Here is a 21,068-nt window from a genome sequence, read left to right as displayed (position 1 = left end):
ATGAGACTGCAGGGAGTTAGGGAGATCAAGTGGGACATCATCTAGGAAGGAGGGCAGAGCTACCTCTTCCAGAGTAAAGAAAACCTGAGGCCTCATTGTCTGCTGTTTCTCCTTGGAAGATTCCAGCAGGGACACTTTGGCAACTGCCTCTTACAGAGTTTTGGAGATCAACTTGACTCTACCCTCAGAATCTTTAAAGTTTCTCCTCTAAAGAAGAAGGGTCAGAGTCATGGACCATAACACCAATCTGAACCACATTTATTGATATATCCCCTCATTTTACTGCCTGGCTCTCACAGAGAAAAATAACCTCACACAAATATTGATACCAGTTGAGACAAAATACAGATTTACAGATCTGGGGAACCTCAGGCTCAAGCGCTGATTCTGGCCCTCCAAGTCTATCTGTTTGGCCCTCAGATCTCTCTCCATGCCATACCCCTCACTGGCTTTGCTGCATCTCCCAAACGATTTGTCTGGTGTGGATGTGTCCTTGAACTCTAATAATGGTTCTTGCAGAGATGGGTGGAAGACAGAGAGGGGTGCATCTAGGAACTAGCCTACTGTACAAAGGTAAAATGTATTATTTGTTGCACAGCCTACTTTTGCTTCTGAACCTAACCAGCACTGGCATATGACTTTCAGAATGTCGCACAGGAAAGTTGCACCAAAAAAAAAGTTGCAAAGAGGGAAATGTAGCCCAAAGAGCTCCCAACCTCTGAGCATATATGACCAAAATGGTGTAGTGCTGAGTATGAGCTGTTAACAAAAGTACCAAATAATTACAGTCATACTTCATTTTGCATCCACATCAGGTTAAGTGTTTTTGGGTTGCATTCCGCAGCAACCCAGAAGTACAGTGGTGCCCCGCAAGACGAACGCCTTGCAAGACGGAAAACCCGCTAGACGAAAGGGTTTTCCGTTTTGGAGGCGCTTCGCAAAACAAATTTCCCTATGGGGTTGCTTCGCAAGACGAAAAAATCTTGCAAGTCCCGGCGGGTTTTTTTCGCTCCCCCCCCTTTCCTAAGCCGCTAAGCCGCTTAACAGCTGATCGCTAAAAGCCGCTAGACTTCTATAGCGCTAATCCGCTAAGCTGTCAATGGGCTTGCTTCACAAGACGAAAAAACCGCTATACGAAGAGAATCGCAGAACGGATTATTTTCGTCTTGCGAGGCACCACTGTACCAGAATGGGCTACTTCTGGGTTTCGCCACTCGAACATGCGAAGAAGCACTAAATTGCGCCACGCGTGTGCACAGACGCAACACTTCGGCTTGCGTCAGTTCCATCTGGAACGGATCCCATCCCTAACATGAGGTTCCACTGTATTTCAGCACACTATTCATATATATTTTATTTTATCTATTTGCTGTGACGTGCTTTGGCCACTCACAGTTACAGAGGTAGGAAGAAAAAAAATGTATGTCATTTATAAATAAAATTAAAATGCACTAGGGGCCACTTTTGTAGGACTATCTTCCTTGGAATGTTTGGAAGAGCAGTAACCTGAACATATTTTGGAAAAGCTCACTCTGAGGGGATATTTTGTGGTACAGGTTAAATTGTAGCAGCAAATGGTGGGAGTGGGGGTGTTATTAAAACACGCAGAATTTTGTTTATTAATCTATTTGCATTTTTAATTAACATTCTGCAGTTCTCCAAGCCTCCAGGCCATCAAAAGAAACAAACTAATTATAAAGTATAAACAACAGAATGCAATATCACAAACCTAATATCTTGCATTCGAAGGCTTCGTGAGAGACAAATACAACAGCAAATTTACATTAACTTTGCTGAGGTTTTAGCTATGTGACTCCAGTGCAAGACTAGAGAACCTGCCCTAACTCACATGATTCTGTACCTGCTGGGATGTGAAATGTTATTTCCTTGAGCAGACACAGTCTGTTTGCAATGAATTGTACTGTGAGGTAAGGTAAAGATGGTTCCCTCAGCTTGCATGATTTTCCTCTTGCATGGGTGGCCAGGCCTGCTTTTGGCCTGTAAACCATCAAGGCTAATTTCAAACTAGGTTCTTTTCTTTGCCACGATATGCATTCTCACAGCCTGAGCTAATTCTGTGTGCACAGGTTCATCGCATTATTGTAATTTAAAGCACATTTGGCTTCAAAATGGAAGGCAAGGGCTGAACGCTGAGGCCTGCAGAGTTTTGCTGGAGCGCCACACGAAACACAAATTACCTGTCAAAAATATGGTCAGAGAGCAATTGTCCTAACTTCCCACTTTATTATAGGGACCGCTGTGAGGAAGCCGGACAGGAAAGCACCACAAAATGATTCTGCAGGTGATATTCTCATTGCCATGGCAACTCGCAGGGCAGCATGGGCCTGGGTACATTTGGCTGAGGGGACTGTGCCAGCATCCAAAAAAGGGAGCAAGCAGAGGGGAAAATGGTAGCAAGCAGAATGTGATTTAATACACTGGGAGCAGATTCCTGACTCTGTGTCAAATGGGCAGTGTTTAGGAAATGACCACATAGATACAATCATAAGCAATTCTGACTACTTGACACCATTGTGTCAAGGATAAGAAAACTGCAGAAAAGCTGGATGAATTCTTTGCATCTAGCTTCACAGCAGAAGAGAAAGGGCAGATCCTAGTGCCTGAACTAACTTTTGCAGGAAGGGAATCTGAGGAACTGAGGTAAATAGTAAAAAAATTCCTTCCAGTAGCACCTTAGAGACCAACTAAGTTAGTTCTTGGTATGAGCTTTCATGTGCATGCACACTTCTTCAGATACCAAGTGTGCATGCACACAAAAGCTCATACCAATAACAAACTTAGTTGGTCTCTAAGGTGCTATTGGAAGGATTTATTTATTTATTTATTATTCGACTACGGCAGACCAACATGGCTAACTACTTGTAACTTGAGGTAAATAGTAGTGATTCTAGTAAAAATACTGGTCAAAATAAAATGACATCCAGCCAAGAGTTCTCAAAGAACTCAAATGTGACCTTGCTGACCTTCTAACAGAAATATTACTGACCTTCTAACAACAACAAAATCTTAATTTTACATATAGTCTTATGAGAGTGGGACCTTGGGCAGTAGAGGATAGTTTGATGAAGATGTGATCCCATTGTATAGCAGCTGTGAAAAATGTAAATTCCGTGGCTGGGATTATGAGGAAATGAACTGAAAATAAAACTGCCAATAGCATATTGTCATTATGTAAATGTATGATGTGGCCCTATTTGCATACAGCGTAAATTTATGATCCCCCCACCTCAAAGAAAGATATTGTAGAGTTGAGAAAGGTTCTGAAAAGCACAACCAAAATGCAGATGGAGATGGGGATGGAGATACTCTGCTGTGAGCAAAGGCTTCATCTTTGGGGCCTTTTTAGTTCAGAGAAAAGGTAATATCACTGGATATCCAATGAAGTTGTATGATTCAGAACAGATAAAAGGAAGTACTTATTCATGCAATGCATAGTTAAACTACAGAATTTGTTCCCAAAAGAGAAAGCAATGGCCACCAAGTTGGATGGCCTTAAAAGAGAATTAGACAAATTCATGGAAGACCTGGCTATCAATAGGTACTTGCCATAATGGCTATACTCTGCCTTCATGGTCAAAGGAACAGTAGCCCAACTAGACCAGTATTCTGTTCTCACAGTGGCCAACGAGATACCCAGGGGAAGCCTTCAAGAAGGACCCCTCGTGCAGTTTCCAGCAACTGCTGCTCAGAAGCATAGTGCCTCCTGTGATCCTAACAGCTTTAAAGTTGCCAGGCATTGCAGAACTCTCCCTGTTCATTTTTGTTCCCTTGGGAGTTATTTTATGAATAATTCCTATGCCCTCCTGGTGCCCCCAGATGTTGTTGGTACTGTTTCCAGTTCTGGGCAACACATTTTAAGAAGGATATTGACAAGCTGGAAAGTGTGCTGAGGAGGGCAACCAAGATGATCAAGGGTCTGAAAACTAAGCCTTATGAGGGGCGGTTGAAGGAGCTGGGTATGTTTAGCCTGGAAAAGAAGAGCCTGAGCGGAGATATCATAGCCATCTTCTAATATCTCAAGGGCTGTCACATGGAAGATGGAGCAAGATGGAGCTGAAGGGCACCAGCTCAAGGAGTATCAAGCCCTGAAAGGTTTTTGAGCCTGTGAACATGAACATTCACACATTTTTCTTCTTTACAACAATAAAACGATACTTGTAATACTGGGGATGACACTGCCATAATGATAACAAGGATGTTTGAAGCCCCATGAGAATGTGGTTAATTTTAACAAAACTGTTTCAGCTTCCCTTGAAATTCTCATATTTCAACTGAGGCGGAACCTCCACTCTTACGCTGCATTTTTCTTCCAGATAAATCCAGGGGGAACTGAGGGATGTGAAGAAAGACTCTGAAAAAGTTGGCTAGCCTCATGGAAACCCTTCAAGTCCCTGGCCTGCTTAGTCTGAGGAGAAACCTCCACAGCTACTTCAGGCAAACTCTCCGTAGCTACTCTACATTATTCTAGCTACGTCCTAATTATCCGTATAGTTACTTGATCTGAAAACAAGAGCACTCCTGCCAAGTTACTCCCATGCCTAGGACGGTACTGAGTCTTTCCTAATATGCTTCCAGGTACGGGAGCGAATTGGGACTTCTCTTGTTTCATTAAAAGCGTAACATAGAAAACAAATTGTTATAAGTGCAATTTCTACCCCATTTAAAGGTTTGGCTGCTTGTTTGTAATAGCAGCTTATATCCCCAGAGTCACAGCAGCGATGTATTATTTATTTTCATATATTAAGGTCTGGTTCAGATGTAATGTTACCACTCCACAGGAGTGAGCAATGAACTTGTGTGATCCCAGCTCCCCTTCCTTGCTCTCCTTGTATGCTTGTTTTCAGAGAAAGCTTCAGCTCTGTAAAGGTGTTTATTGCTCACCCAATGCAAGAGAGGAAGGGAGGAAGGACAGGATATAAAGAAGAGGAAGAAGAAGAGGAGGAGGAGGAGGAGGAGGAGGAGGAGGAGGAGGAGGAGGAGGAGGAGGAATCTGTCTGTTGGAGGGCTAACCCAATCAACCATTCAGTCAAAACACTAATCACTCATAAAATTCAAAAATTGTGTGGGGGATGGGGTGTTAGAATCCCTGAACATTAAATCTCTCTGTGTAATAAGTCAGTCTGATGGGGCTTACTCCAAGGTAAGCAGTTATAGGACTGGAGCCTAGGCTTTGGGGAAAACCACGGTTCTTCCTCCTTTCACAGTGTAGCAGGCAGAAATTCAACAGATTAAGCCATTTCTTGTATGGAAATGCAATTATCACCTGCTCACATTCCGTCTGTCGGATATTTTATTACATGTGTAGCCACTGTTTCACTTCTGTGCCATTCCACTCCATGTGCAAAAGAGGGCACAAAATTGAACATGTAAATTTCATGTGGATCACAGTCCTCTTTCGCAAGTCACTTGGAGAGCCGAGGGGACATATAATGTATTGGCCCCAGAAAATCCTGCTGGCAACTTTGGTCTAATCGCCTAAAGGTCTCCAAGTTTGTGGCCAACACCACATCTTGTGATAGTGCACTCCATGATAATAATAACAAACAACAACAACAACAATTTATTTATACCCCGCCCATCTGGCTGAGTTTCCCCAGCCACTCCGGGCAGCTTCCAATCAAGTGTTAAAAACAATATTAAATATAATTAAATATTAAAAACTTCCCTAAACAGGGCTGCCTTCAGATGTCTCTTAAAGATAAGATAGCTGCTTATTTCCTTCACATCTGAAGGGAGGGCGTTCCACAGGGCGGGCGCCACTACCGAGAAGACCCTCTGTCTGGTTCCCTGTAACCTCACTTCTCGCAAGGAGGGAACCGCCAGAAGGCCCTCAGCGCTGGATCTCAGTATATTGTCCTGAGAAGAAATATTTCCTCTTGTCTGTCCTGAATCTTCCAGCATTCACCTTCATTAGACATCACTGAGTTCTAGCATTAGGGAGGAAAACTTATCTTTTTCCACTTTCTGTAAACCCTCCATAACTTTATATCATGTCCCCCTGTTTAATCCAATGACGTACCTTAGAAATTCCCTTGAGATTTGTTTTGCTTCATTGTGAGCACCAACTGTTGCCCAGGACTATAAACCCAATTAAAAATTGCCCTCCCTTACCCCAATAGCTCCAATAGTTGATCTATTGCTACGGAAATAAGATTCTAAGGGGAAATGCTATGAATACGTTCTCAATGCGCAACAAGCATAAATGAACAAACACATGACATTGAGAGCTCATTTGCTTCTCCGGGGTTCCCTGGTTTCTTTAGCATTCTTTACTGAATGGAATGAATCATTCCACTTTTTTTTCATTTTCAAATTCATTATGGAATGCATAGGTACCCCTAGGATCTAATCTCCTCTTCGTGGCTCTTTCCTTGAGCTTAATTTGAGGGTGTGGGGGTGTGGGTGTGGAACAATGCACATGATACGTAGAGAGGACTCCCCATGAAGCAGAAGACTCTACACTTCCCTGCTCCTATTTATCGGATTTTCTGCAAAAAATGCATGAACTGTGTTCTCTGACAATATCTTTGCATCTATCCTTTTAAAAAAAATACATACAGACTGACTTCCTTCTAGCCCCTTCCTTGGTTCCTTGGTTTATCAATATGCCACATGTCCATTGCTAAGTTTGAAACCCATTTGAATTACCTATAATCCATTCATGTCAAAATTACAAGTAATTTTAAAACTCTGCTAATGTACTAACTTGTGTACAATGCTTCTGTATATATGCAATAAACATCTTCCACTCTTCCTTAAATTCGTTGTCATCTCTTCCTCTTAGTTTCATTGTCAATTTTGCCATTTCAGCATATTCCATTAGTTTGACTTGCCAATCTTCTTCAGCTGAGACACCTTCTTTCCAATATCGTGCTAATAATTTCTGTGCGGCCGTAGTTGCATACATAAATAAATTCTTTTGTGATTTTGATAAATCCACCCCTATAATACCTAAAAGAAAAGCTTCTGGGTTTGTTTGTTTTTTTGACAAAGGTTGTTTTAAACATCTTCTTCATTTCATTATAAATTATTTCCCAATATTTCTTTATAATTTTACAATCCCACCACATATAAAAAATGTCCCTTTGGTTATTTTACATTTGGTTATTTTACATTTCCAACACTTGCTTTCCTTAGTTTTATACTTTTTTGCTAATTTAACTCAAGTTAGATACCATCTATACATCATTTTCATACTTTGCATCTATCCTAAACAGAAGAAAAATCATTTTAAAAGTAAGAGCATAAGGGCAAAAGCCCATCTAGGCCAACATCCTGTTTCCATGGTGACCCTCAAACATGATCTGAGGGTTCATCCACACCGCTGCTTGTCCCTTGCCTAGATAGCATTTGTCCAAACAGTTTTCTGTTAGCCCCACTCTTTCCCCAGGAAAACCCACTCTTTTGAAACAGAGTAAATCTCAACTTGCGGAAAACCTGCTGGCACTTGCTCCCAATTCAGTGGGAAAAGAGCAGGTTTTCCCAGGGGAAAGCGACAGGACTAGCAGAAGTGTGGACAAGCCCTGAGTGAAATGTCGCTTTCCACACTTGCAATTGCCAGCAACTGGTATTCAGAGACAAGTTACATTTAAAGAAGATCAGTAATTTCACTTTTCAGGTGTTTAAGAACTGCCAGGCAGACGCCATCCACATACCCTCCAACATTTCTCCAATGAAAATGGGGACATCCTCTTCCATAATAATAATCTTAATTGCGTTATTTATAACCTTCCCATCTGACTCGGTTGCCTCAGCCACTCTGGGCAGCTACCAACATATATAAAAACATAATAAAACATTAAACATTAAGAAGCGTCCCCATAAAGGGCTGCCTTTGGATGTCATCTAAAGGTTGTATAGTTACTTATCTCCTTAGCATGGTGGGTGGAATAACCCCATGCCCTCCAACATTTATCCAATGAAAATAGGGATGTCCGGGGGGAAACTGGGACATTTCAGGATCAAATCAGAAATCAGGACGGCTTCTGCAAATCTGGGACTGTCCCTGGAAAATAGGGACACTTGGAGGGTCTGCAACCAGGCAATTAGTCAGTTTTACATTTGTCAAGAAGGCCTAGGATCAGACCTAACAGCTAGAGGCAGCAACAGCTATACCCTTTTATTTGTTAAATTATTTACTTTTTAAAATTGGTGCACAACAAGAGACATTGCACACACCAGCTTGTTAAAAATCATCCATAAAAGACTTTATTATCTAGTAAGTCTGTATCAGTAGCAAGGTTTCCAGCCTTTTGCTGGCTCCACAAACACACAGCATTTCATTCATTTCCTTCTTTTGACAAATGCCTGCATGATCCACTAAGTGGTGGAACATGTCCTTTTCATATGTATGCATTCTGGAACATTATGTTTCCAGTCTAATTACAAAATTCACAGGAAATTCTGATATTACCATGGGCGGTAAAGTCCTGGCTAATAGAAATGGCTTCTCTATTTATTTTTCAGAGCATGTGAGTCAATAATTAAAGCCTGGAGCTTACCTACTTCTCTTTGCAGATGTAATAAGTAAAGAAAAGCTCATTTTGCAGGAAAGCTGCCTGGCGAGATGGAGGTTTTAACAATAGGGTGGGAAAGAACTGGGCATAGCAGTCCTGTTTTTCAGCCTTTAATTCTTACTTCTCTTGAATAAAGGTCAACCCTGGGCAACAGCATGCCAGTTATTTAATGAAGCCGACTTTTTATTTTCTTCCATGCACAAAAAGTTACTCTTGAAAGGGGGTGAAGGGGGGGGATTCAAACCAACAAATCTACATTCTTAGAATGTTATTCCTCTGAGAACCAGTGCAGATGTTATATTCTGAACGATTTCCTGTACATTTTTTCCATGTGTCAATTAACGTCTGATGTGCAGACTCACGGAAGATCACACTGTAGTTGCTTCCATGATTAGAAGAACTGCATATTGCATTTTTTCTCATCACAGAAAGACCTGCTACTATCTTTCATGAGTACCCAGCTTCAGGCATTAGTGTGATCAGGCAAGTACCCTACTCACACGTGCAGGATGAGCTAGCTGTAGTAACGTCTGTACAGGCTCCAAAAGCCAATTCAGCTATTCATAGAAAACATCTGGCCAGCTTACAACAATCACACATGAAAACTGGCACTACTGCAGGTGCTACATAATACTCATTCCGCATTTATGAGAACGTGATCATTTTGTGTGTCAGCACACCTGCACTTTGGAACTCCCTGCCACTTGAGATCAAGCAGACGTCCTTACTGTACTCTTTTCGGTGCCTGCTGAAAACATCCTTGTTTAGACAAGCCTACTCAGATGCTTACATGGGACACGGGTGGCACTGTGGGTTAAACCACAGAGCCTAGGACTTGCCGATCAGAAGGTCAGCGGTTCAAATCCCCATGAAGGGGTGAGCTCCCGTTGCTCGGTCCCAGTTCCTGCCCACCTAGCAGTTCGAAAGCACGTCAAAGTGCAAGTAGATAAATAGGTACCGCTCCGGCAGGAAGGTAAACGGTGTTTCCGTGTGCTGCTCTGGTTTGCCAGAAGCGGCTTAGTCCTGCTGGCCACATGAACCGGAAGCTGTACGCCAGCTCCCTCAGCCAATAAAGCAAGATGAGCACCGCAACCCCAGAGTCAGCCACGACTGGACCAAATGGTCAGGGGTCCCTTTACCCTTACCTTTACTCAGATGCTTAGAAAGTTGAGCTAATATTTTAATCTGTTTTGGTATTTTAATTGTATGTCTTAAAGTATGACTGTGAAATAAAAAAAATAAAACCATACAGTTTTATTTACAAAATTAAAATGAGAGATCCACTAACCATTTTAGGAGAAGAATTTCTTAAATGCCAGCATAAGTTTGGTGGCGTAGAAAGGTTTCCACAGGTGCTTAGAGGTTAAGTGCCTACTGAATTTCTATTGCCTGAGCACAGCACAGGCCTGGGTGGTAACATGGAAACCTTGGTTTCTTGCTGCTGTTATATGAGCCATACCAACATAGGAGATGACCAATGACAGTTCTGCAGACCTCAGTGATTGAGCTAGGATAAATAGGCTCAGATGGTCCCTAAGGTACCCTGGACTTAAGCTATCCAGACCTTTGTAAATTAACACAAGGACCTTGAACCTGGCTTAGTAGTAGCTGGTCAGCCAGTGCAGATGTTTTAACAATGGGAGGAGACAAAAAGAAAAAATGCCATGGTGCATCTGCATCAGCACAATTGGACGCCTTCATCTGCCCCAACTGCAACAAAACATGTCTCTCCCGTATCCCTCTCTACAGCCACAGCAGGCACTGTGGTTTGACTTCACTCCCAAAGGTACACTCCTCCATTGTCTCCCGAGACAGACAGATGCCAGCAGCAGCAGCAGCAACACATGTTGTTGGCCAAGTGTCCCATCAGCAGTCTGGACACTGCATTCTGCACTTGGCGCTTCTGAACTAGGCCAAAGTGCAGCCCCATGTGGAGAGAACTACAGCAATCCAGCCTCGAGGTTACCAACACAGAGACTACAGTGGTCAAGCTATCCCTCTGCAGGAACTGCCATAGCTGGCAAACCAGCTCCAAGCCACAGAGGACACTTGGGCCTCTGGTGACCAAGATGTATCCAGGGCTACCCCCAAGCTGTGCACCTGCTCCTTGAATATCTCCTTGGAGCACATCTTCTTGCAGAGAAAGGTGCTGCGATTGCACCCTTCCCACAACAAAGCCTATGTCCCTCAATTCAGTGGTAGTGCATTTTGAAGGGCCCAGGTTCACTCCCTGGCTTCTCCAGGGACGGCTGAGGAAATCTTCTGCCAATGCCAATCAGCAGAGACAACACTGGATCGGATGGACCAATGGTCAGACTCAGCAAATGCAGCTTCCTATGTTCCCTACTGAGCAGCTGATGGCGGGCCGTGGGGAGTCAACTCAGAGGGCCGGGTAATATATGGCTGACATTGCATCCTGCTCGTGAGTCAGGACTCTGCAGTTCTGTTGTATTGTATCCCTGGATGTTACATAACAAAGGTCTGATTCCTTTGTTACCAATACTACATAGCATTCTTGTTGCTTTAAAGAGAGTCTATAGACTCTGTAGTATACAGATTTACAAATTTGATTGTATACTGAAGCCTTATACAGAATCAGACCATTGGTCTACCTAGCTCAGTAGTGACTGCAATGACCTTCAGTGGTTCTCCAGACTTTCCTAACCCTACCTGGAGATGGCTGGGAGTGAACCTGGGACCTTTTGCATGCAAATCAGATAACGATAACAACAACAAAAAATTGCATATACCCTGCCTATCTGGCCGGGCCTCCCCAGCCACTCTGGAAAGCTTCCAACAGGATATTAAAAACACAATAAAAAAAAAACATTAAAAACTTCCCCAAACAGGGCTGTCTTCAGATGAATTCTAAAAGTCAGATAGTTGTTTATTTCCTTGACATCTTATGAGAGGGCGTTCCACAGGGCGGGCACCACAACCGAGAAGGCCCTCTGCCTGGTTCCCTGTAACCTCACTTCTCACAGTGAGGGAACTGTCAGAAGGCCCTTGGAGCTGGACCTCAGTGTCCGGGCAGAACCATTGAGTTACAGCCCTTCCCCAAAGCATACATACAGTCGACAAAGCCATGGTTCAGAAGCACATGCAATGCCTTGATTCACTTCCCACCATGACAGCCCTCCCTGCAGGAAATATAGAAAGGGGAAATGCTTCATTATCAGGTTAAGAAGCATTCAAAAGCTAGACCAAGGCTGAGCACTTTTTTAAAAAAAACAATCTGATTTATAAACCTTAGAAAACAAGAACTTGTAACAGAAATGCTGACACAACAGTACAGCATCACAAATACAAGTCCATAATTATATTTCCTGATTGCAGAGTGGTCAAAAAAATGTGGGGGGGGGGGGAGAGAATTCTTAGATTATACAAAGACTCATACAAGAGACCATTTTATCTATATAGCCACAACCCAAAGATGTCATGGAATCAATTCATATAATGTGCCAGCTTAATAAAATCTGCATACAAAATTTATGAACACAGTTCTATTCCTCTTTATCGCAAGTTATTAATGGTCAATTTAATGGATAACTACAGTTGGAGTGCCTTAGTTCTGTGTGATATTTTAATCATCTTTAGTCACGTCTTTAAAGGCATTTCATTTTATAACCATCAGCTCATTTGCGATAAGAAGGCATTTTACATTGGCACAGAGATATTTGAGAGAATGATAAATTTCGCCTATATTTCCCCGCCCCCATTTATTGATTTCCTGAGCCTCTACTAGAGCAACAGCAGAACGTCAGATCCTGCCATTTGCCCAAATGTTCGGGATTGGTTTGTTGCTGTTGTGTGTGTGTGTTTTAAGGGTGTGCACATGTGTGTGCGTATTCTGTTTGCAGAAGTATTGACAGCGCTGCGGTTGTCCCAAGACTTCTTGATGACTGTTTCTTCACTGTGAAGTCCTTTTGTTTCAAGCCCAAAGATAAAGCTATTATCCTTCAAAGAACGTCTATGGCATATACTTATGTTCTGAGAGAGATTGAACTTTTTTAATGCATGTTGCAGGCTACTTGGAAAGAAATGTTCCCCCTCCCCAATTATCTCAAAATGGATATTGTGATGTGCTGCATCTAGAAAATTTTGAAGGCATCTTTTGAAACGACAAGCTAGTGTTAGTTCGCGGCTGCTGGCGAGTTCAAGACCAGGCCAGGACTGCATGGAAACGCTGAGAGCGTGAACCCAGTGCTTCGATAGTGAAATAGTACATGCAGACCTGAAGCCACATCTGACATCACACAGATGCACATCTTCAGTCAATCAGCTACTCTACACCATCCAGTCCCGGCCATGCTGCAAGCAAACCTTGCACTCTCACATGCTTTCAGAGGCCATAAAGGCATATGGGATCAGTGGCGTAGCGTGGGTTGTCAGCACCCGGGGCAAGACAAGTAATTTGCACCCCCTAACCCATGGATTTGCGCCCCCTAACCTGTGGATTTGCGCCCCCTAACCCCCAGATGTTGCGCCCGGTGCGGCCGCCCCCCCCCTGCACCCCCACGCTATGCCACTAGGGATACTGGCTGCACAACCATACTCTTAGACACTGTATTCCCCGAAGGCTTTGTGCTTTGTATGGCTCCTTCACACATTGCAAGTGGGAGAAGCAAGCTTCCAGGTTTCCACATTGTGTCAGTCACAACCATCCATGACTGGCTGAGTACTGTACTTTTTCGTCTATAAGACGATATTTTTTTTTACCTTAAAACAACGCTTAAAAATTGGGGTAGTCTTATACATGGGTAGTGCAGAGGGGAGACTGTGGAAATGATTTCTGTCTGGAGTAGTAGGTTGCCAATGGTGTTATGCGGGTGATAGGCTGCTGCGACAATGTCCGCTTGTGATTGGGTGTTGCTGCGGCAATGTCTGCTTGCGATTGGGCGCTGCTGCGACAATGTCTGCTTGCGATTGGGCACTGCTGTGAGAATGTCCGCTGGCAATTGGTCACTGCTGCAACAATGGCTGCTGGTGATTGGGCTGTGCTGCGGCAATTTGGCGTGTGATTGGCGGCTGCTGGTTTTGATTGGAAATACGATAGGAGGCTTCTGTGTTGCGTTCAATCGCGTTTGGAATTTGGGTGAGCTTTTTTCCAGCATTCCTCCCATTCTGGACAATCTCTCCTCCATTTTCTTAACATCGAGTCCCAAAAATTAGGGGGCATCTTATCCATGGGGGCGCCTTATAGACGGAAAAGTACGGTATGTTTGCAGGCATGCTTCTCCCCTCCAAGCATTTCTGGAAAGATGGGGCTGCTGTAGGATTATTCCTCTCTTTTTTTGCACACTTCTGGAATGAATTGCACAATCCCACCATGCTGAAATGCCATGTTCTGTTGAGCTTGAGCTGGGATCATGTACCTCTTATTCCAAGAACTGGGGATATGTAATTAAAACTTTAAGACCGAATGATGTTTTCCCTTACTAGCAGGAGGGCAACCCAGTCAAATGGGTTGGGTAATAATAAATAATAATAATAATAATAATAATAATAATAATAATAATAATAATAATAATTGACAAGGATGTGGGTGTATTAGAGGAATTCTATAGACATTAAACCTCAGTGCTTATGGTGTAAGGCTCTCTGATCCAAGTTCCACCCACTTCCTCAAGGCTTTATTGGAAAACACTTTCAACTAGCACATAGATTACTTTAAATCCAGTGGTGGAAGATCTATACACAGCTTCCTTTGCAATAAAGCGACAGCACAGGCTGCACTCTATGCAACCGAGGCTGCTTCCCCATTTTTACAACAATGGGGCAAGCAAACGTCATACAGGCCAAATGAGAGTCTATACAGAGATCTCCAGGCATCCACAGACTTATTCTGACACAGGAATGTTGGCCCAGAAATAGCCAGCAAAGGGGAAAGCAGCTGCAAGGAATAGTCATGAGCGGACCTGCCCAAGCAGAGGGGTTCTACTGCCCCATATATACGCCCACTTTCTGTGAGAGTGAATTCCAGGTTTGACCAAATTCCTTAACACACCTATATGATAAAAACCTAGAACATCGCTCCTACCACTAGACTAACCTTTTGGGTAGAGCATTGAATGCAGAAGGGTTCCAGATTCAACCCCCAGCAGCTCCAAGTAGGGCTGGGACAGACCCCTGCCTGAAACCTTGCAGAGCGGCTGCCAGACAGTGCGGACAGGGCTGTCTTTAGCATATGTGCCGGGGTGCAAAGATCCACCCAGCGCCCCCAAATTAAGTTTAGCCATCCCCTCAGGTGTCATTGGTGCCACTCAATACAATACGTAATGTAATATTTTGATGTAAGAGTTAATTTTGCGTGCACAGCGCTGTTGAGAATGGCAACAACAACAACAACAACAACAACAACAACAACAACAACAACAACAACAACAACATATTTATATCCCACCCATCTGGCTGACAAGCGCTGTGGTCGTGAATGACAAGTGCCGCTGCTGACGGTCTTTGGTAAATGAGTGCATAAAGTCAAAAGTCCTTTAGTGAAACAGTAGGTATACATTTCGGTAAAACCTAAGTATATATGTATTTTGCTTTTCTAGCTGGATCAAAATTATTTAGTATTTCATAACAGGTAGATAGTTAAGGAAATCAGCTTAAGGAAATCAGTCCTGAGTGCTCACTGGAAGGACAGATCCTGAAGCTGAGGCTCCAATACTTTGGTCACCTCATGAGAAGAGAAGACTCCCTGGAGAAGACCCTGATGTTGGGAAAGATGGAGGGCACAAGGAGAAGGGAATGACAGAGGATGAGATGGTTGGACAGTGTTCTCAAAGCTACCAGCATGTGTTTGACCAAACTGTGGGAGGCAGTGGAAGACAGGAGTGCCTGGTGTGCTCTGGTCCATGGGGTCACGAAGAGTCGGACACGACTAAATGACTAAACAACAACAACAAGATAGTTAAGAGCTTAGGCGGCTTTATTGGCGGGTGCCTGGCGCCCCTCAGAATTCAGCACTCTTGCACCCCCAGGTAAAGACGGCCCTGAGTGCAGATGAAACTGAGCTATTTAGATGGACCAGCATTCTGACTCAGTATAAGGCAGATTCCTTTCTGTATCAAGCAGCCCATGTATTTGTTAGGAGCTAAACATATTACTGACAAGAAGCAAATGAGGGCTGGGAAGTTAAGGAAAGGAAGTGAGGGGAAATGAATTGGGGAAGGCATCTGGGGACAATGTGCAGGTTGCTTAGGCATGTCAGTTTCCACTTGAGCTGTGTCCACAGGAAAATGTATAGACAAGCCCCACATGGAATAATTAAGTTATCTCGTGTATCACAAAGGATGAAAGCATAGAGCTAAATAGCGTGCATGCATTTCTGTATTACCACTCAGTTTGAACTGAAAATAAATCTCTGGACCCCCAGAGTCTTCAGAACTGCTCTTGCAGCCATAATGTCTCAAAAACCTATTTCTGCTCCAAAGATATGTTATGAATAAGAGCAATCATCATTCATTAAAATTCATTTTAAGCTGGTTCAATCCACCTCGATTTTCTCCATCTCATCAGGCAAGATAACATATGCACAAGCTACTCAAAGAAGGCAACGAAGAAACCTGAAAATGGAATCAGCAAAATCAAATTACCAGAGGAGGGCATTTGTATTAATGCTGCTGATTTCTCAAAAACTCTAGTTTCTCCTGACAAACAATGTTCCTGTTACTCTGAACTGGGTGCGACTGCATTTTAAATAATGTGTCCTTTAAAACTGTAGTGATACTTAGAGACAAATATATTGAAGATACCTCTCAAGGTGTTTTGATAGCTGACTTTAAAAAAATAAAAGGTTGCTAGGAAGATATTTGGTTGTAAGTCACTTGAGTTGGCTTGGGCCAGAAAAAGTGATTCACAATTTTTTTAAAATAATAATAGTATGAGATAATATGTGGTTACCTGAAAAAATAAATAACACCAGCAAACACAATGACCAGCCCTGTGGTTTGTAGAAAGACACCTGCGCATTAAAAACACCTCACCTCATTTTTTATTTTTATGAGGGTTGGCATGTGAGTTTCATCTAAAGTGAAATGTTCAAACTGAAAGTTTGGGCAACACATCTAAGAAATTTCAGTGGAAACTTGAGGAGCTAAAATGAAACTTACTCATTTTACTTACTTAAAATGGACTTCTGGGCATCTGTAGGTCACGGGACCTAAAGTGAAATCTGAAGGAAATTATGAGGTTCCTCTTCAACCAAAATACTGAAGAACTTGTGAGACCCTGAGATCTTATGATGAAATAAAATCAAACAAACTAACTTTCAAATGTAGCTCTAGTGTAACTACTAGTGAATGTGTGAAGATCATTTTTTACATTTCCTACAACATGCTTCATTCCAAGAATGAATAGTATACCAGTTTTGAACCTGCGGAGCACAATCTAGAACTGTAAATTGTGTTGCCATGTTCCCACAAAATGGCAGCAAAGACTTTTCTATACAGTCTACGTCCTGTACAGGTCATACAAGCATCTGAATAACAATAACAGTTTAACCTCAGAGATTGTGGCAAGAGTTCATGATGTACATTTCTGATAATTGCGATGGACCACCGCTATGGCCATCAAACAGACAATCTATCCGGATTAGGGTATTCCACAGATGGTGCATAATGTAATCCTTTGTATTTCTCCAAATGCAGATGTGTCAAACCCACTGAGGAACTGAGGGAATTTCATTGAAGAGGGAAGTCCATTAAAAGGGTTCTATGAATGAAGATGAGCAACCTAGACGGAAAGAGGCAGACAACATCCATCTAATTGGAGAAAGAATATCTGTCAGTGCTCAGTGTTCATAGATGAGGTACGCTGCTCACTTTTCCTGGTACTGCAAGGACCACCTTACTACCATCCTTGCAACAGAAGTTTCCAAGTTCTTATCTTTAAAGGTCAGGTACTAAACAAAAGCCACTCCACCTTCGTACTACAGCTCTACCTTTCTTTTCATCTTTTTCAAAACAGACCAGGGATCATGGGAGGGTAGCTCTCAGTGAGGGTTGCAGCAGTTTAAGATTTCAAATGAAGAAGTTAAAACATATTACATTCACAAGAACAGGGAGTTCTGAAAACACACATCTTGCATGTCAAAGGTCAACGTAAAGAGGGGTGCTTTCAGCATTTGTTAAAAGTGAAGAAGCCAGTATACACCTCCATGTAGAAGGAGTTCCACAAATTAGAGGCTGCCGCAGAGAACTGCCTGTCCCAGGCCCAGAAAAATATACAGTGGTACCTCAGGTTAAGTACTTAATTCGTTCCAGAGGTCTGTACTTAACCTGAAACTGTTCTTAACCTGAAGCACCACTTTAGCTAATGGGGCCTCCTGCTGTCGCCGGGCCGCCGGAGCACGATTTCTGTTCTCATCCTAAAGCAAAGTTCTTAACCTGAGGTAATATTTCTGGGTTAGCGGAGTCTGTAACCTGAAGCATATGTAACCCGAAGCATATGTACGTCTCCACCCCCCATCGTTCTACCTGGACACTGAGGTCCAGCACCGAGGGCCTTCTGGCGGTTCCCTCACTGCGAGAAGCCAAGTTACAGGGAACCAGGCAGAGGGCCTTCTTGGTAGTGGCACCCTCCCTGTGGAATGCCCTCCCACCAGATGTCAAAGAAAACAACAACTACCAGACTTTTAGAAGACATCTGAAGGCAGCCCTGTTTAGGGAAGCTTTTAATGTTTGATGTATCACAGTATTTTAATATTCTTTTGGAAGCCGCCCAGAGTGGCTGGGGAAACCCAGCCAGATGGGCGGGGTATAAATAATAAATTATTATTATTATATTATATGTAACCCGAGGTACCACTGTATATTACTGAATGTCAAAACCCTTTTTACAGATATACTCAAATGTTTTTACATTCCTCCCATGACTGAAAAATCAGAGACACACACTCTTAAGGAAGACCTTCAGTACATCAACTTCTAAAATATTTTTCTTTTGGGGGGATTGAGGGATGGAAATATTCTCCAGGCTAAGAAAATCTACAGGCAGTGACCATTTTGTGGGGGGGGGGTCTGTTCCTGGTCCCCGCACTCATTGGCAGAGCACGCATAAGCCTGCCCCACCCCATTAGGTCCCCTGTGTGATGGTGGTCGCACATCAATTGGAAGCTCACAAAATGGCCACTGCCTGTATATATGACTGCTACATTCTTTTCCAAAGAAGCTATATATTAAAAATCAACATAAACGAAAGCAAGCTTAGGTTAGTTCTGGAGTCTTGGACAATTTATAAAAATATATTTTAAGAAAAAAAATTCCTGCAGGAAACTTGTGTGATTCCAAGTTAGAGACCTGCCGCAATGCTTTTGTTTTATTGTCGCCGTTTGTTTAGCATGCGGTGGTAATTGTTCTTTGCAGCACAATAAATATGTACGCCTCATGGTCTGCATCATCTAGGGACTGGCATTGACAGAGAAAGTCAAACTGCAGCCCACACACAAATAATAGCTTTCCATTAGGTTTGCCATTTCACCTGAATAATTCCTGATAATCATGAATAATGATGTTATTTGACATTCTAATGATACCATGCTACACAGCTTCAATCCATCAGTCACTGTCAGGAAGGTCAAATATTTGTATTCCCTTGCATTATCCAGAGTTCATTAAACAGTTAAATGACATTATACACCTTAATTATAATTCCAAATGAAAGTAGTACATATCGTTTAGATTTCAAGGCCTATGTTAGCATGTCTTTATCTTAAGTAAAGATAATCACTTTTTGCCAGGGCTAAAGAGCCCTACGAAGATTGTTGGCATTCCAATCGTTCAGGGCTACTTCGCATGTAATGTTCTGATGACACTTGAATGTCTGTTCCACATCTGCAAATGTGATGGAATGCTAGATAGTCCTCCCATGACTGTCACTACACTAGATTGGTGAAGTCAGGAGACATTTCATCTATGTGGTAGAAATCAGGAGATTGCTGTGTATTAATGCTATTACATTTGTATGCTGCCTTTACAATGAGGGCAAGATTGTGTACATAGCTCTCTTCCATATATATATATATATATATATATATATATATATATGATGATAGATAGATGATAGATGATAGATGATAGATAGATGGATAGATGGATGATAGATAGATGATAGATAGATAGATAGATAGATAGATAGATAGATAGATAGATAGATAGATGATGATAGATGATAGAGATAGATAGATATAGATAGATGATAGATAGATAGATGATTGATAGATAGATATCATCTATCATCTATCTATCTATCATCTATCTATCTATCTATCATCTATCTATCTATCTCTATCATCTATCCTTTTCCCTAAAATCTTCAGTAACTTAAGCTTAAGTTTCTATTGATATATCTATCAATAGAAAATTAAGCTTAAGTTCCAGAAGATTTTAGGGGAAAGGAGAAAATCAGCACCTCAAGTATCATTTCCTAGTTGCAGCAAAAATGGGAAACCCCAGGAAAAATTGGCGGGAGTGGGGAAAGCAGGAAGCAAAAGAAGTAGGAGAAAAAGTGTAATATTCAACACATTCCGGACCTCTGTTTATGCTGTTTCCTCTTTCATTGTGTTGTCACTAATTTCCTGATGAAGGACCTGAGAGGTCTGAAATCGCTGGATATTAAACTGTTTCTCCAACCCCGTTGTTTACTGTCCCCCTGCCATCGTTTCTAAGTTACGAGTTCTAGTAACCAGCTGGAGTGGGAAAGTACAAGGAGAGGCAAAATGAAAAGTTGTTGGAAGCCAAGAAAGTGCTCTCCAAATGTTGCTGGACCACAATGCCCATCATCCTTGGCCACCGTGGTTGGTAGGAGTTGGGAGTTGAGTTACATCCAGGGCGAATCACACTGAGCAAGGAAGTTCTTACAGTTCCTGGTCCAGTAGCAAGAGATACTGAGAAGTCCATATGTGGTACCCGTTTTCATGTGTGGTTCCCTGCCCCTACATACTTTGGCAGTTATGCTTCTGAGCATGACTTGAACTCAAGCATGCAAAGCAAGCATAGCCAAAGCATTGCTGAACATGGCACTGCAAGCGCTTTTTTGCAAAAAAATAAAAATAAAAATGATTTACTGTATTACAGGCTCTCTAAAGAGAAGGGGAGCATTTGCATGAGAAGCAACAGAAAGGGTGGGAATCCATGTTGCCACTTGCTAGTAATATTCTGACCTGCATTAAATCTGAATTCAGGCAATTTAAAAAACATTTCCATACAAACCATTCATCCAGCTTCCCGCTGTGCTAACGGGAAGTATCGGAAAACAGAGGCACAAAGCATCCTCCCTGAAGATGCAAAGAGCACAACTTCATTGACTATGGATATTCAAATACATTAGGCAGATGCCAACTCATCTGAGTAAATATTTAGGAGCAGGCAGCAGTGGCAAGTAATCTGACCATTTTGCTTTGCATTAGGCTGAGAATCTCGCAAAGCATCAAAGCTCATTCCCTTGGGGAGAACAGAGAGGGAGGGAGAGAGGGAGGGGGAAAGAGCGAAGAAGCTATCATGCAGTCGTTAAGCGGCCATCAAAAGCAAC

General features: G+C 42.5%; 1 protein-coding gene across 5 annotated transcripts in view; it reads right to left on the bottom strand.

Annotated features, from left to right (window-relative positions):
* Nucleotides 1-21,068, bottom strand: part of FHIT (fragile histidine triad diadenosine triphosphatase) — a 1,048,842-nt gene that overhangs the window by 594,301 nt on the left and 433,473 nt on the right. The window lies entirely within an intron of this gene.

This window comes from Podarcis gaigeae (assembly GCF_964106915.1).
Source record: "Podarcis gaigeae genome assembly, chromosome: 2".
Classification (NCBI taxonomy): domain Eukaryota; kingdom Metazoa; phylum Chordata; class Lepidosauria; order Squamata; family Lacertidae; genus Podarcis; species Podarcis gaigeae.
The sequence above is the reverse complement of the archived record's forward strand: the minus strand, read 5'-3'. Positions and strand labels throughout refer to the sequence as shown.